The following is a 12889-nucleotide window of genomic DNA, read 5'->3' on the forward strand; positions in this document are numbered from 1 at the left end:
TCTGTCTGTCTGTCTGTCTGTAGCTAGTGAAGATATCCCCGGTGGGTTGAGCTTTGGTTTGATGCTATGGGAAGAACTGTAAATGTCTCCATGGTTTGAGCCCCTGGATCCTTCATCTTTGCAGAAGATCAACAGTTATTCTTAAAGTAGAAGAACCGTTGCAATGCCAAGCGAGTCCTCATTTACAGGGAAATCCACCTGTCACCTGGGGGTTCGCTACCTAAGCTGTGTCTGTCTAAGCCATTTGCATGAAATGAAGAGTTGCATTTACCTATGATAACATGGCTGTCAGGTTCCCAGGCCAGCCAAATGAGACACACCGAGGCTGGAAAGTCAATATCTGTAGTTCTGGAACACGGCTTGTGAACGCTGCACCATGGTTGATTCAGTCCTGAGCAGTGGTTCATTGCCAGCCCATGAAAGACAGTGTCAAAGGCTCTTATGGCCACGATACCTGATGCCACCTCACATTTATCTGTACACAATGGAGACCTGACCACCTCACTCTTCTGTCCTATGAAAACGGTATGTGTCTGAGCCTCGGGCAGCATTCAAGATGACTTCATATCCATCTCTTGTATCACTGTTTTTTTTTTTTTTTTTGCTTTCTAGTACTGGCATCCAGAATCCAATTCCCATTTGTGCCTGCCTAAGAGATGCCTACTGTCCAGCTCACAGGCCCCACCTTGTATGCATGCCTCAGCTGGAGCTTACGCTTTTCTTCCTGATGGACATTGTCTCATTCCAGGATTATCTTACCTGTCCCATGGCACATACTGTCATAATTTGGGGACAATGTCTTGTAGACTCTCGTTCATCCTTGTACATCCTTGGAGGACCTATGAGGACCCTGTAATACCTAGATGCATGCCTCAGATGCAGCAACTGCGTCAGGAACTGCGGAGGTGTTGGGCTCCCTCCTGTCCTCCCTTGGCTCACATGTAAATGGGTGAGGGTGGGGAGCATGTGCAGGTACCGGCGGGAAGTCAGAGGGGATCCATCTGTGTTCCTTTCAAACATTAATGTCCTCAGACAGCTCTAAATGCTGTCTGCCTCTGGCTTCTAGTCAGACATAATAAAACAAAACGAGCCATTAGGAGTCGTGCTTTTCAGCTTGTGTTGTGAGGGGCACAGAGGATGTTTGCTCCTCCTGTCGGGTGTCAGAAGCAATAAATGTAATGAATCTCTGGAAACACGTAGATGAAATTACTCTAATCATGGCTTTCCTCTCCCTCCAGCCTTCTGACTCTGCCAGGCTTTGAATAGACGGCTTGGCTCCTTGCCACACGAGGCAGCTCCAGCCATTCTCAAGGGCTTGGCTTTAGGAACTTCAGTCAATCTTTCTGGGTATTTGAAGCCTGTAGTGTACGACATCAGGCTCTCTTCCCATACCCCGGAGAACCACTGACGGCAAACTTACATGTCCAGGAAGGTTAGCCTCTCCTTTAATCTTGGGCTGTATTTACTTTAGTTTTGATTAGTTGTTTGAGAGTTTTGTGTGGCCTGTTTTGATGGTATTCACCTCCAGCCCTTCCCAGACTCATCCCAATTCCCTACCATCCAACTCTGTGTCTTTTTACAAAACTCATTATGACTGATTTGTGTTGTGCAGATAGTATTTGGTGTGTGGTTGTGCTGGGTAGCCTTAAGCCAATTTGACACAAGCTATTGTCATCTGAAAGGAGGGGACCTCAAATGAGAAAATGCCCATTAAGATCCAGCAGTAGGACATTTCCTAATTAGTGATAGGTGGGGGAAGACCCAGTTCATTGTGGGCAGTGCCACCCCTGGGCTGGTGGTCCAGTGTTCTATAAGAAAGCAGGCCAAGCAAGCCCTGAGGTGCAAGCTAGTAAGCAGCTCACCTGCATGGCCTCTGCATCAGCTTCTGTCTCCAGGTTACTACCCTGCTTCAGTTCCTGCCCTGACTTCCTTCAGTGAAGAACTACAGTGTGAAAGTGTCAGACAAATGAACCCTTTTCCACCCCGCCCAATAGGTTTTTGGTCATGGTGTCTCATTGCAGCAATAGTAACCCTAACTAAGAAGGTGGTCTTCACTGATGTGTGGTTGAGTTACCAGGGGCTACATCCGTGGAGAAAACTCTCCCTTGTTGACAGAAGTTTCTGTCCCTCCTGGTCCCATAGCCATTCAGTTCCAAAGAAACACACAGAGGCCTGCATTAATTACAAACTGGTTGACCTATTAGCTCAGGCTTTCTTATTAACTAACTCTCACATCTTACATTAACCCACAATTCTTGTCTGTGTTAGCCATGTGACAAGTACCTTTATCAGGAAGACATTCTCATCTTGCTTCCTCTGCCTCTGGGTGATGACTGCAGACTGAGCCTTTCCTTTTCCTAGAATTCTCCTATTCAGTTTTCCCCGCCTATACTTCCTGCCTGGCTACTGGCCAATCAGTGTTTTATTAAACCAATACAAGTGACAAATCTTTTCAGGGTAAAAGACCATTGTCCCACAGTACTTGCCCCCCCCCTTTTTTCTTTTAAAACAAGAACTCTGAATCTAATCTCCTTTGTTTAGCTTTTTTCCTGACCATTATCCACAACAACTTGTAACCAACACACTAAACAAAGAAAAACATCCATAATCCATTTTTTTTGGAAATGTGGAAATCCTAGTTTTCTAGGAAGTAGCCTTCTGTGCATGGGCACAGGAGACCACTTCCTAAATATGATACCAGTAGCACAAACACTGAGAGCAACAATAAATAAATGGGACCTCCTGAAACTGAGAAGCTTCTGTAAAGCAAAGGACACAGTCAATAAGACAAAAAGGCAGCCTTCTGAATGGGAAAAGGTCTTTACCAACTCCACATCAGACACATGACTGATTTCCAAGATTTATGAAGAACTCAAGAAATTGGACATCAAAATTCCAAATAACCCAATTAAAAATGGGGTACAGAACTAAGCAGAGAATTCTCAAGAGAAGAATCTCAAATGGTTGAAAGACACTTAGGGAAATGTTCAACATCCTTAACTATCAGGGAAATGCAAATAAAAACAACTCTGAGATACCATCTTAGACCAGTCAGAATGGCTAAGATCAAAAACACCAATGATAGCTTATGCTGGAGAGAATGTGCAATAAGGGGAACACTCATCCATTGCTGGTGGGAATGCCAACTTGTACAACCACTTTGGAAATTAATATGTTGGTTTCTCCAAAAATTGGGAATCAATGTACCTCAAGACCCAGCAATAATACTCTTGGACAAATATCCAAAAGATGCTCAATAATACTATAAGGACATTTATTCAACTATGTTCATAAAAGCATTGTTTGTTATAGCCAGAACCTGGAAACAACATAGATGCCCAACAACCAAAGAATGGATGAAGAAAATACGACACATTTACACATTAGGATACTACTCAGTGGTAAAAAAAACCAAAAAATCAAAAACAAAACGACATCTTGAAATTTGCATGCAAATGGATAGAACTAGAAAAAAAAACTATCCTGAATAAGGTAACCTTGACCCAGAAAGAAGAACATTGTATGTACTCACTCATAAGTGGATACTAGCTTTAAAGCAAAGGATATTGAACCTATAGTTCATGATCCTAGAGAAGCTAAGTAATGAGGTGAACCTTAAGAATAACATACACAGATCCACCTGAAAATTGGAAACAGACAAGATTGCAGGAGAAAATTGGGAGCTTTGGGTGGAAGGAAAAGGAAGGGCAGAAGAGGAAGAGGAGGGAAGAAGGGGAGGGGAGAGGAGAACTTGAGGGAATGGGATTGTTTGCCGCACACCACACCCCTGTCTGTGCTCTATGCACTAGAACCCAGTTTGCAAGCTTGGGGCAAGGGGCTGGAGGTTGAGGAAACACACGCAGAGACAGACCAACACAGGGACCTCCAATCGCTGGTACAAAGCCCTTCTTTAATAGCACCATGGAGGCTTAAATACCCTGCAGTCAATGGCCAACAGGTGAAAATCCCATCCTCTGATCCTCTAGGCAAAATACAGCTTTTAGTAAATTCAATTAGAAGGCTCTAGCAGGGAAGAGCAGCTGAAGGCCAGGACTTAATTGGTCCCAACAATAGTTTGTAGTAATATGAGCGGCGGGCTGCTTCCCGCCACCCGGCTAGCTTTACCCGAAATAACAACACACAGATTGTATTAATTTAAACACTGCTTGGCTCTTTAGCTCTAGCCCTTACTGGCTAATTCTGATATCCCGATCAACCCATCTCTAATGATCTGTGAGCACCAGTCTTAGTGAGCACCTGTCTTACCGGGAAGATTCTAGCCTACATCCATCCTGGGTTGGAGCTTCATCGCGTGTGTCTGCCTGGGAGAGGGGAGGATGGCGTCTCTCTGAGGCATCTGCCCCCAAGAGGAGAGCTGTTGAGTCTGAGCTCACTTCCTCTTCCTCCCAGCATTCTGTTCTGTTTACTCCTCCCACCTATGTTTTAACCTATCAGGGCAAGCAGCTTCTTTATTTAATTAACCAATGACCTTCCTCCATCAATAGTTGAGATGGAGGAAGGGCAGAGATGAAAGCAATGAAAGAGATATTTTGATTGAGGGAGCCATTATGGGCCTAGCAAGAAATCTGACACCAGAGAAATTCCCAGGAATCCACAAGAATGACCTCAGCTAAGACCCTAAGCAATAGAGGAGAGGGTGTCCAAACTGGGCTTGCCCTATAGTCAGACAGATGAATATTTTAACTATCACTATAGAACCTTCATCCAGCAACTTATGGAAACAGATGCAGAGACCCATGGTGGAGCACTGGACTGAGCTCCCAAAGTTCAGTTGAAGAGTGGGAGGAGTGAGAATATGAGCAAAGAGGTCAAGACCATGATGCATTCCACACTGAAACAGTCTACCTGAGCTAATGGGAGCTCACCAACTCTGGCCGGAGCAGTAAGAAAACAGCATAGGTCCAAACTAGTCCCTCTGAATGTGAGTGACAGTTACATGGCTGGGGCAGACTGCGGGGCCACTGGAAGTGGCACCAGGATTTATCCCTACTGCTTATACTGGATTTTTTGGAACCGATTTTCTTTCAATGGATACCTTGCTCAGCCTAGATATAGTAGGGAGGGCCTTGGGCCTTCCCCAAAGCGATGTATGTGCCTTACCCTCTCTGAGGAGAGGTTGGGGGTGGCAAAAGGGGTTAGGTAGAGGGAATGGGAGAAGGGCAGGGAGTGGGAACTGGGATTGCAATGTAAAATGGAAAAGATATTTTGTTCTCTCTCTTTTTTTAATTAACTGGTTGGTCTACTAACTCAGGCTTTCTTATTAACTAACTCCACATCTTACGTTAACCCATAATTCTTGTCTGTGTTAGCCACATGGCTTGGTACCTTTATCAATGAGGCATTCTCACCTTGCTTCCTCTGCATCTGGGTGACAACCACAGACAGAGCCTTTCTTCTTCCCAGAATTCTTCTAGTCTGGTCACCTGGTCACCTGGTTACCCCCACCCCATACTTCCTTCCTGACTACTGGCCAATCAGTGTTTTATTAAACCAATACAAGTGACAGATCTTTACAGTGCACAAGAGCATTCTCCCACAGTGCTCACTACTCCCTCTCCAAGCCACCAGCAGTTGTCTTCAGCTCCATGGCCAGGGGTGAGCTTCCATGCTCACCTTCCACCTCCATGCTGGATTGCAGAGTGGCTTGGGCTTGCATAGGTCTCAGGCATCAGAATACAGAATTGTTCTGCACCACATGCTGATGCAATCACTGAAAGTTCCCACATGCAGCTGCCCTGCTGTGTCCTTGAGGGACCCATTACCTGCTTACCCTGGGACAGATTCTGTGTGACCACAGTATTGTGAGTGGATGAGTGGATGGTTCTGAGTTTTCTTTCATCTTCTTAGCAAAACAGGACCCTCAGTGGGACTGAATCTGGGGCTGCCACATGAAAACCATCAGCTCTGTGAGTGGTAAGAGAGTGTGCATTCTGAGAGCTTCACTTGATGAGGTGTGCAGGCTGGGGACCTGACATGCCTTGCTGGGTTTGCGAGGATGCATGTGGGGGACCTGATATGCCTTGCTGGGTTTGCGAGGATGCATGTGGGGGACCTGATATGCCTTGCTGGGTTTGAGAGGATGCACCAGGCCTCTAGGGCCTATTCTACCCCACAGTTTTCTCAGGAATTTCCCCCAGTGGGTCCCTGCTCACTGTTTTATGATGGAGACATTCGGTTAGGCAGAGGAAGCATTTTTCACTGCGCAGTGCATGAGGAGACCTCACTCTAGCTCAGCAATTTGCTAGGCGTTTGAGACACAGTGGCAAACAAGACAATATGAGCCCTGCCATCACGAATCCTCCAGGTCACTGGAGCAGTTAGATAATAGAATTGTATAATTAATTTTGACAAGGGCTGCAATGGGAAGGTGTGAAGTATCTGGAATCCCTGGCTGAAGGGGAGCAAGATAGGGCTGGGGGCAGATAAATCCCAAGTGACTAGGAAAAACCCCAGAGAATGGGGATTCAGCGAGTGTCGTGTACATATTCTAGATATCTACCGGGTGGCCACACCCTGCTCTATTCCAGCCTTGCCTCCCCCACTGCTTGAAAACACACACTTAGAATGTGCTCTGTGGTTGCTTCCTCTGTTTCTGTGCCTTTACTTGACTGTCCTTCTGTCATGGCAGCTGCCCTTTGACCCTGACATGACGATTGACAATCTATGCCCCAGGTACATCTAGGGGCAGTCTGTCCTCTATGAAGCACAGCTGTTCCTGGAATCCGAGGTGGCTGCAGGTTTAGGACAGTGACGGATCCCTGCCTGTTGCTGGGATGAGCTGGGTTAGATAGACGCAGGCTCCTCATTCCTGTGCAGTCTAGCAGGAGTGCAAGCCACAGTCAAGGAGGAGACGAAGGCAAGGAGAGCTGCTGGGCGGGCTTCTGTCCTGCTTGAGCTACTCTTTGTGAGAAGCTTCTGCCCCTAGCCCAGCGAGAGCAGCGTCTGTGCCTCCTACAGTGTCTTTCAGACGCTCTTCTGGACCTGGTTTTGAATGAAATGGACAATTAGATAAACTCCCCTGTCACACTTGGTATTTCTTAATTAGCACACAGAGTAACAGGTTTCATCATGGCATTTACTTGTTCTTAGCTTGGATTGATCCAATTTTACCAACCCATTATTCCCCTTCAGCTCCCTGTCTATGTGCTTCTACCTGCAGCCTCCTCCTTCCAGTTTCATAGCATGCTTGTTTTATTACCCCCACCCCCTTCCCATGGTCACCTTTCTAGTTTCCCAAACTTGAACCACATTCACTCCCACGTAAATACACACCTAGAAATTAAAAGCTAGAATCCTCATCTGCAGGAGAGCCTGTGGTTATCTCATGCGATATGATGTTTTCCAGTATCATCATTTCCCTGTCAATTTTGCTTTTCTCTATGATTGAATAATACTCATTGTGTGTATGTACCACGGTTCTAGTATCTATCCATCTGTCCCTCAACATCTAGTCTGAGTCTATTTCTTTCACATTTGTGAGTAGTGTAGCAATAAGCATGGATTTGAAACTACAAATAATTGTTTATGCACAGCATCAAGACATAGCCCATCAGGGCGGTAGAAGCCTGAAGCAGGTGGGTCCATCACATCTCCATCAGCAAGCAGAATGGGACAAACACATGCTTCTGCTCAGCTCCCTTTTCTGTTTGTATAATTTAGGATCTCAGCCAAGGGAATGGTGCCACCCACAGTGGTTGGGTCTTCCCACCTCAGCCAATGCCATCAAGATAATCTCCTAAAGGCCTGCCACCCAGGTGATTCTAGATTCTATCAAAGCAAAACTGAATGCCAACTGTCATACAAAGTATGCATAAAAACGGTGCTATGAAATCCATTACTTTGGTAATAAAAATAAACTCATAAAAATAAATAAAATAAAAAAGCCAAAGAAGAAACCCTGAAGCTTTGGTCCTTGCAACCCTCTTCTTGACATTCAGCCATTGCTCACCTGGGGCGGAAACTGCCACAGCAGAAGAGGGGAAAAGGTTAGAAGTGGGTGGAACCCTGCTCACTCGCAAGACTTGGTCACTGTTACCTCGGGGCTATGAGACTTTTGAGTGACAATGACTACCGGCTCTCTGTTACTCTTTTGGAGTATCATCCCTTAATAAGCTCCATCAGCCAGACGGCCTGCTGTTTGGCACAGACCTAAACACAGGCTTAATGAATTTTCCAGTTTCGAAGCTGAGGACTAAGTCTTCCTTGGCTCCTCTTGTTGTCATAACAACAGTGGCAAATCCTTGCTGACTGATTCGAGGGGGACTGTTGGGGTTGATAGTGACAATTACAGATCTCCATGCTTACATTAGGGGCCTTCTGATCCACCCAAGCTCTTCAGCTCCCTGATTAACCAGGCAGCTACAGCAGTACATCATTGTCATAATATTTACTTTGAAAACTCACAGTTGGACCAAGTCTCTACTTCAGGCTCTGCTGACATCTAGGAATCTTAAACTTCCTCTTTGGTGGGGAGGATTATGGGGTCTTTTCTTGGCAGCCCCAGCACAAATTCCTCCAGCAGATGTTCATCGGATTCGGGGCTATTGAGGAATTGATGTTGGATTAGGGGGGTGCTTTTCAGGTACTTCCATGCCTGGATGAAGCAGCAGATCTGCCGAGGAGCCTGATAGGTTTTGGGATTCTTTTCATTGTGTCTGGGAATCTGATTCAGTGGGCAGGAGGGGTGGAAGCAGGGAATCACAGATGTATTTTCTTAAATGCCCCACTACCCTCATGCTTGCAAGAACCGTTGATCTTATTTTGAGGACCCTGCATGCTATGAGGTTCAAGTCACGTGGGGAGGAATCCAGTTATACATGAAGCCTTTGGTGGTTTTTGCACTTTTTTCTTAAATGGAAAGAAAACTTGTAGAGGGGGAGCCCTGGAAAAATACTTTCATTTTAAAATAACTTTTCTAAAATTGTTCCCTATTTTGACTTAAGATGAGACACTTGCACAGTATTTTCAAGAACAGATTTTTGGACTGACTGTGCTCCTGAAAATATTTGATACTGGTTAGACACGCAAATCCTGGTCTCTCTCATGGTGTCAAAACTTCCAAGAGTGGGCCATGAATTTCTACTTGAATTTATACACATGGTAGTTTGAGAGTCATTGACATCTATATTTTATCATTTAGTAATCTTTATCTTATAGATTAATTTTAATTGGCAACTTAACGCGATGTAGAATTTCCTGGGAAAGGCTTAGATTAGGTTGGGCAGTGCATGCCTCTGTGGGGATTATCTTTGTTCTCTGGAGTACCTGCCCACTATGGGTGATATCATTCCCTACATAGGTGATCCTGGACTGTATGAGCATGAAGAAAGTGAGCTGAGCATTAGCATGCGTGGGTCAGTTCATGTGCTCTTCGCTGTGGATAGAGTGTGAGGAGGAGGAGCTGCTTTGGATTCTGATAGTTTGCATTCCCCACAATGATGGACTGTCACCTAAAATTGTGAGTTGATGGATCCCTTCTCCCTTGGGGTTGCCTTTTTCAGGGTGTTTTGTCCTAGCAAGAGAAAATCAAACTAAGACATAGATGCTCCTTGCCATGTGATGAGTTTATTGGAGTTGAAATAGCAAACATTTGCTCATTCCAGCTTCTTCCCTGTTCCATCTACTGGTGTTGATTACACATTATTGAGGATATTTTTTGCCTTTAGGGATACTTTTACTTGGAAAATTACAATACTAGTACAAGTCAAGTCTTACACATTTAACATTTGCTTGTTGAAAGCAAGTTATGATATCAAAATTAATTGTGTTTTACTTTTATCCTCACAAGAACACAGAAATGATGAAGGGGAATTTAAAACAGAAAAATTTAAAAAGGTAACACAGCTCTTTTTAGTTGCCCATGCTTGTTCCGACGAGGACCTTTCCATCTTTTGTTGTTTTTTTTTTTTTGTTTTTTTTTTTTTGGAGAATTTGATCTGAAGTCTTGTTTGTTCCTAGTATCTGCTTCTGCCTACCCCTCTATCAGCTCGACTTCCTCAATGGCCACCTCCTTTTGGTGCTCCATGGCTTGAACTGCTGTAAGAATCATGCTGAGGAGGGTACCCCCCTTTTCATAGAAGGGGGAGCCCTGTTTTTGTCTGCCAATATGATCACAGACACTTGAGTAGAGATCACTTCTGCTGCTTGAGTAACTGTCTCAACTTCCACCATATCCATCACCTGAGCTGCTGTAATCATCATAGCGACTGCTTCCTCCATAAGATGGTGGCGGCCCTCGTATAGGGGGTACATTGCGTGAATTACTGTAACTCTCACATGAATCTCTGTGGGAACCTCCACTTGGATCTGAATAGTCACAATCCTGACTGTATCCATCTCTATCACCATAGCCTCTTGGTGGGTAGTCGTCACGTGAACTGGAATGATTATAATCACAGTAATTGTAATCTCTTGGGGGTGGTGCATAATCTGTGGTGTCACAGGAGTTTGGGTAATCTCTGCTTGAGTAGTTGTCTTTTGTAGAATATCCATTATCTCTTGGGGACAAATAAATATCTCTGGGAGACAGCAGGGGTTCCCTTTATGGAAGGCCTCCATAGGAATCTCTTCCATGTGATACTGGGCTCTTCCTCCCATTCCACTGCTGCTTCGAACTGGTCCTGAAGGCATCGAGGGGGTCCCCTGCTTCGAGGTGGTGGTCCTCTTTTTACTGGAAGTGGTCCCCTGGAAGAACTCATGTTAAAGTTCATGGAATAGCCACCATCATCCATGTATTCTCCACGAGAAGGGTGTCTCCTAGTTTCTCTACTTCCTCCTCGAAGACCTCTGGGAGGGCCTCTGCTTCTTGGAGTGGAGGTGGTCCATGTGTGCCACTTTCAAATGATGGTTTGGTAGCTTGCTCCACCTTGATGGCTTTTCCATTCAAGGACTTTCCATTCATATCTCTAGCTGCATCTTTAGCATCTGCTGGGCTTTCGAAGGTGACAAAAGCAAATCCTTTTGATTTGTTGGTTTCAGGGTCTTTCATCAAAAGTACTTCTATTCATCCATACTTGCCAAATTCTGCTTCAAGGGCTTTCTCATTTGTTTCCATATTAAGCCCACCAATGAAGAGCTTTCGTGGGCGATCTGCTTCAACCACCCTACCTTCCAGCTGAGAGTTGGAGAGGATTATGAAGGTCTCAAGCTCCTAGAAGCTCCCTGAAGGGCCAAGCAGCTCACTGGTGACGGCTCCTGGGTCCCCGGGGCTAAGACTTCCCCGACTAGGAAGCACTTTCCCATGTAGGTCCCCCCACATGTCTTACTGAGGTTTTTTTTTTAATTCTGGTGATTTTAGTGCACAAACTGCTTTCTCTTGAATAGCCTTAGCCTCTCCATGATGCCCATGAACTGTTCCTCCTCTACCTGACCCTTCTGGGAACTCAACTGCATGACTACTCTTGTTTTCCATCACAATGTGGGAATGGCTTCCAAATGCCTTGCACCGACTCATATTAATTTCCTTAGTTCCGGGCCTGGTTTGCAGCAGCCTGTAGAGAATCCGCACTGTGGATGAAGAATGGCCCAGCACATCTTCCTGTTTGAACAGAGCTCTCAGTTACTCCCTGACACTTGGATCTCCTTTTCCTTTCTGCTCTGTGCATTTCAGCTCTGCTCATGAGAAAACCCTTGCTGACTCATGCTATTAAGGGGACCCTTCCTCTATGCTACCTTTCCCAGGTGTCACTGCCTCACCCCAGGCCCTCCTTGTGGTGGCTGATCTTGATCATCAGCTTGACTGGACTTTGAATCACCTGGGAGATACACTTCTGTGAATATCTCTAAGGGTATTTCCAGAAAAGATTGATGGGAGAATGAGGACCCACTTTCAGTGTGGAGGGCAGGCAGTACCTTGTAATAGAAAGCCCAGACAGGGAGAGGGAATTTAGCATGATTGTGCCTGCCTTCCCTTCTTACTGAAAACCTGGAGTCTGTCTGCATGTGACTATGGTCCTTCACTAACACGAGAATCCAGCTTCTCCAGCCTTCATTGGAGACTCTATGCCAGCAACTCTCTAGGGAATCTCAAGGGCAGCCATCTGGCTTCACAGACAACTGAACCTAGTAGATGCCGGTTACTGGGCTCTCTGCCTTTCTGCTATTGATAGACTACAAAGAAAGACAGATTTGGTCTGGGTGTAGTCTGTTCCTCAAGGATCCAGGTGTTGGATTTCTGGTCCTGAGTGTGCATTTGCTGGGAAATTGATTGGCACCTTTATGAGGTTGAGCTCAGTGCATAATGGACCATTGAATGCTGCGTTCTAAAGGGATTAATATAGCTCTTATGGACCCTGATTGGTTTATGCAAGATGGTCTTTATAAAGGGACACATGTGGCCCCTCCCTTATCTCTGGCTTCCTGACTGGTATCTTCCTGTTTTGTGTACCAGAGCCACGATGCGCCATCTCCAGGGCGTGCCTGTGGTTAGAACTTACAGCCTTGGAAACTGCGTGTTAAGTAAACCCGTCTTTGTTATGCAGTGCTTAGCTTCGGGCATTTTGTCGTGATGGAAAATGAACAAGTACAGTGATCATTTCACCATGTGTCTACAGCCTGCCTCCTGCCTAGCTCTGCACCACACCGTCAGGAACTCCGGAATTCCGCACTTCCCAGTCTGCTGCGCAGATCGCATTCTGTTCCTGCTTGTTCCTCAGTGGGCAGGAGTGCTCACTCCTCAGCTGCACCACTTCTGATTGAAACCCGGGTGCCACGTTCCATGAGGCTTGGCCCTGGAACCCTCACTAGGGCAATGAGGGAGTGAAGAAAGGACAGACACACAGACACACACACAGAAAAGCTGGGGTCAGGTGATCCAGCCGCAAAGGCTAAAGCGGCATCCGGAACGTTGGAGTATTTACTATGTATAGCA

General features: G+C 45.7%; 1 pseudogene; it reads right to left on the reverse strand.

The window, feature by feature from the left end:
* LOC101997119 overlaps positions 1-12652 on the reverse strand; it is a 65797-nt pseudogene extending 53145 nt beyond the window's left edge.
* Positions 12653-12889: the final 237 nt, after the last annotated feature.

The sequence above is a fragment of the Microtus ochrogaster genome, chromosome 2 (assembly GCF_000317375.1).
Source record: "Microtus ochrogaster isolate Prairie Vole_2 chromosome 2, MicOch1.0, whole genome shotgun sequence".
Classification (NCBI taxonomy): Eukaryota; Metazoa; Chordata; class Mammalia; order Rodentia; family Cricetidae; genus Microtus; species Microtus ochrogaster.